Genomic DNA, 5,144 nt, shown 5'->3' on the forward strand with positions numbered 1-5,144 from the left:
TCTGTAGCCAGAGAGTCTGCCCAACGCCATATCCTGGCCTAAAATACAGTCTGCCTGTGACCAGAGTCATGGTTTCTGTTCTAGCTAGGATCAGGGATCAGCTGAAAATCAGAACTAGGGCCACATCTATGACCAGCACCTGAAGTCTGTGATCAGAATTAGCACATAGTCTGAGGACAAATTCAGGCACTAAGATGGGGCTCAGTAAGGGACAAGGGTCAGGCTGTGCCTATAACCCAGTGTGAGAAGGGTAAGGGCTCAGTCTGAATGGAACTGGAGCTCAGCCTACAGTTGTTTCTCCCCCTGATGACAACAGAATTCACACTTAACTTCTTTCCAAAATGTGGACCCTGGAGTGAACTAGATTTTCCTGTTCTTTTTGGTTTTTAAGGTAGAGTTTCACTGTAGCCCAGGATGACCTGGAATTCACTATGTAGTCTCAGGGTGGCTTTAAACTCACAGCGATCCTCCTACCTCTGCCTCCTAAGTGCTGGGATTAAAGGTGTGTGTGCCATCGTGCCTGGCTCCTTCTATTCTTTACAACCCAGCTTCCCCTAGGGAGCACTCTCTGGGGCTGCCCACGCTGTCCAGGGATGCTGCCCAGCCTGGGCTCAACTCCTGTCTCCTACAGAGAGACTCCTGGCTCCAGAGTTATTAAGGGAGGAATGTGTGGGAAGAGGACAGTAAACACAATCCATCAGGCAGGGCTGGAGCAGGCGCCCAGCCCTCCCGAGTCTCTGCAGGCCCACTTGGAGTGGGCCATGTTGACAGGAAACTTAATGAGACCCAGAGGGAGGCGCCCTAGCAGGGCTTACCTGGAAAGAGGCCCGGGCTGGTGATTAAATTAAATGCTGGTGGTGTGTGTCTCGACAAGTAAAGAAGCAAGGACCCAGGCCAGGGCCTATTCAGTCCAGGAGTTTGCTGTAATTAAAGGGGGGAAAATAAATAAGTTTAGGAACTTATGTAACCTAAGTGGGCCCAGAGGGTTAAGCTGAGGTGCTAATTGCTTCCAGGAAGTGTGCCTACTGTGAGGCTGCACCTGTGAGCCGCAGTCACCTCTGTGGGTGTTGTGGGCAAGAGCACAGAGCAAGAGGAGGGGTCTTGACCCCACTTCTCAGATGACGCAAACCTGTGCTCAAGGGGCCCTCATCCTTGGCGTAAGACAAGTAGCAGCTCCTCTTCTTCTTCTCCTCTTCTTCTGGCCATGGGGGAGGGGAATGGCCATTCTGCTTCTCGTGGTGGTACTGATCCCACACCACAGTGGGTCCTAGTTGAGGAGCCTGCACGAAGGCAAGGGGAGGTTTGCTGTGGCGATGCCCCAGAAAGTCCTTGGTAGCTTGGCTTCATGTCATCTCTCAATGCCCTCAGGACCTATGTGCTTCCATCAACCCCATCTTCCAGATCAGTAAACTGAGACTCCAAGAACTTGAGTCAGCTTCCAAAACAACAGCTAGGAAGTGGTACCACTGGGGTTGGAATCCATGGCTGTTGGGCTCCCAGCAGCTGCATCTACACACTTGTTTTGTGCTTGACATGAACCCAGCCAACTGGCCTGAGCCCCGGACTCCACTCAGCCATGGTAGAAACCTGCTCCTGGCCACAGTGGAAAACCTCTAGGGCCCTCGGTGAAGGAAGACCCTCACCTGGGAGTGAGGCAGGGGAAGGCGGCAGGGAGGGGTCCCTCTGCAGGCCTGTCTCGGGCGTGGGGTAAGGAAGTGAAAGACCTGGGGACGAAGACCCCACGGTAGCAGCGAGGGTGCTGACAGCCGAGCAAGGTCAGAGCCGTGGACTAGTGCCTGGATGAGCTGCTTGCCTCAGGGAGGGTGCAGGGATGATGGCAGTTAGGAGCCAGTGTGGAGTACCTGTGGGTTGGGATCCCACACAATTTACACATCTGAGCTTGCAGAAGCTCTCGCAGCTCTTGGAAAAACTTTTTCCCATTCACTGGCAATTGAGAAACATCATAAAATGGAGCACCAAAGGGACCTGTTTGCTTCCAGGCTTCTTGTGTAGACATTCTCCCAACAGAATCTACAGGAACCATCCTTCCATGTGTGGGGACCACTCTCCCCTGCCTCAGTACCCTGAGCAGGAGGCAGAGAGACAGGAAGAGGCTCACCAGATACCAAACAGCATGGTCCAGGTGAACCTCAAGAGGATGTGACCAGGCTTAGCCCTCAGAGTGAAGTCCTCTCGTGTGGGTCAGAGGGTCCTTCATGTCGCCCTTCACCAGGAATGAGACTGTTTATTTTCAGCTGAATACTTCCCCAACCGCAGACGAGACAGGACGGGACCACACATTCCAGAGTCCTGGCAGCTTGGGAAACTGTACTGTGAGTCCTGCTTGGTCACCTCACCACCTCCTGGTGGCCTGGTGCCCACTCCCTGAGGCCCTAGGGTCTGGCTGCCAGCTTGGATAAGAACCATGTTTGTGGCAAAAGGTGCTGGCCATATCCCAACATCTCTTCTTTCCTATACTGCCTCTCCCCTCAAGTTTCAGCCCCACATGTTTTAGCCCAGGTTGTGTGGTGTTCAGCAGACACAGAAAGGACAAGCATCTTGGGCAGGGGAACAGCTTGGATTACGCTCAGAGGATTACACCAGGGCCATCGTACATCCTCCTTGGAGTGGGGTATGTGTGCTCGATAGCCAGAGCATGAGGATACTGCCCAGTGGGTGTGGGACATAAGATAGAACAGGCATGACCAGCTTCCAGAAGGGCTCAAGAGGCAATGACCCGTGTTTCATCTTGGAGGAACAAAGAGCCATAAAAGTTGAGCAGACAGGTGCGAGAGTTGGAAAGGTGTGCCACGAAACACCCTTCCTGAGGGTCGCCAATGGCTGATGAAGTGAGCAGATAAAGCGTGGCATATGGGAGATTGGGGTAGGCTGTAATGAGGGCTTCGCTGGAGTGTGGTGCAGAGCAGGAATGGGCTGAGTTCCTCCAGAGAACGAATGCACCAGCAGGCCAGGTCCTCAGCTGCAGCCAGCTGGCAGATGTGTTCCTTAGATGCACGCTACACACCGGTGCATAGGAGAGAGATGACTTTCCTGCAGCCATAGGATGCTGGGGTTCAAGTCCAGCATTTCTGTCCATGGCATCTACCTGGGTCCAGTGTCATCCTGGCCCCCTGTGGACTAGATTTCCAAGGGAGTCATACTCCCCAGTGGGATCCTGGGTAGCAGAGTTTCACGCCCTCCCTGCCTCTCTGCCCTAAGGTCCTGGCTCCTCCCACACCTGCAGCAAGCAGTCCTGAGGTCTCCACGCCCTATTTCTCCTCTTCTCTGACTGACGGATCCCATTTGGGGGGCATTCAGGGGTCAACCTCCCTTCTCACCTTCATTCAACCTTAATCTCCTTCCTCTGCAGTTTAGTCCCCATCTCGATTACCGAATTAACTGAGCTGCTCACTCCACAGTGCGTCACAGCGATCCCCATTTGTGCTATTATCTTGGTGACACCAAACCTTTTGATGTCACCAAACAGAGCACGCACTTTCCCGTGGCCATGACTTTGTATTTGCCATTCTCTCGGCCTAGGTTACTCTTCTCAGTGGACTCCTATTGGCCTCTTGATACACAATTGGAAATCATGCCTTCTAGACTACTGCATTCAGACTGTCTTTCCTCTGAACCCCAAGAATGCCTTGGGAATAGAAAGCCTACCTCATCTCTGCCTTTTCAAGGTTAGAACAGGGTCAGGTATATATTTGGAATTTACTTTTTGTTGACTGATGTGATGGTTTGAATGTAATGACCCCCATAGGCTCTTGTGTTTGACTACTTGGTCCCCAGTAAAGTGGTGCTGTTTGGGGAGATTGTGGAATCCTAAGGAGGTGGACACTTTTTAAGATTATTTATGTATTGATTTGAGAGTGACAGAGAGAGAAAGAGGCACATAAGAGCGAGAGAGAGAATGGGCGCGCCAGGGCTTCCAGCCACTGCAAACGGTTTTTGAGGGAGGAGGAAAGGTGTCCCTAGGGATAGGCCTTGAGGCGTGACAGCCCTGCCCCACTTGCTGTTCTCTCTCATTCTGTCTCTTCACCTTTATGTGATCATGTGACACTGGCTTCCTGCATGCTGGACTCTACCCTCTGGAACTGTAAGCCAAGATAGACCCTTTTCCTTCCCTGAGTTGCTTCTGTTTATCCTCACAAGATATTCTATAGGCGTGAAAGTTGTGGGTAGTTCTGGCTATTTTCTTAGTCTCATGTCTTTTGGCAAGAAGCACTTTCACCTGTTTAGGGCAAATTACTGGACCTGGTGTTCCTGAAAAGTCCTCCTTTGGTCTGTCATAGGAATGCTGTGATCAACTGGAGGCAATTCTTCCGTTTCTGGCTGATTTTCACTGATAATCAAAATCTAATGCTTTAACTGGATTTTCGGGCTGACATGTTAAAATGAGATCATCTTCAACCTCAACGTGTTCCTCTTCCGTTTTATTCTAAATATCCGGGCCTGGTTCTTTCATCTGAGATTCCTGTATCAGAACATCTCTTATTTTCTCCACTCACAGGAAAAGAATGCTTTCACCATATTCTGAATACATACATTTCCTCGAGATGGATAAATCTGCACGTTCTTATCCTTTCAGCCAAGGAGAACTCAGCAGATAACTAGGTGGGGCTGTACCTGTTTTCACTCGGTAGCATCACTTGCAAGCAAAGTGTCCATCTGAGGTTATCTATATCATTGTTAATTCTAATGCAGAACATTTTGGCATAGTTATCAATGACACCACTCCTCGCCACAAATGACTGCCAATGCTTCGATTTCCTCATTCCACCTCTGGTTGCTCCCTGCATCCCCCTCAGCCATGCCTCCCCCGCCCTCAGTGGCCCTGCAGCCAAGGCTGCCCAGGTCCGGAGAGCAGCTGCAAGAGGGGCACAGGCCGCTGTGCTGCCCAGCCTGGCACCACAACCTCCCCCTTCTCTCCTCCCACCGGCCAAGTTGCTTCTGATTGGGTATTTTTGTCCCAGCAATAAGAAAATAACTGATAGAATCAAAGGGGTAGAAAAGACAGATACAGCCAGGTGTGGTGGTGCACACCTTTAATCCCAGCACTCAGGAGGCAGAGGTAGGAGGGTCGTGAGCTCAAGGCCACCCTGAGACTACATAGTGAATTCTAGAGCAAGACCCTACCT

At 51.3% G+C, this 5,144-nt stretch overlaps 1 pseudogene; it reads right to left on the reverse strand.

Moving 5' to 3' along the window:
* Window positions 1-218: 218 nt before the first annotated feature.
* Window positions 219-4,818, reverse strand: LOC101606350 (annotated as a pseudogene).
* Window positions 4,819-5,144: the final 326 nt, after the last annotated feature.

This window comes from Jaculus jaculus, chromosome 6 (genome assembly GCF_020740685.1).
Source record: "Jaculus jaculus isolate mJacJac1 chromosome 6, mJacJac1.mat.Y.cur, whole genome shotgun sequence".
In the NCBI taxonomy this organism is placed as follows: domain Eukaryota; kingdom Metazoa; phylum Chordata; class Mammalia; order Rodentia; family Dipodidae; genus Jaculus; species Jaculus jaculus.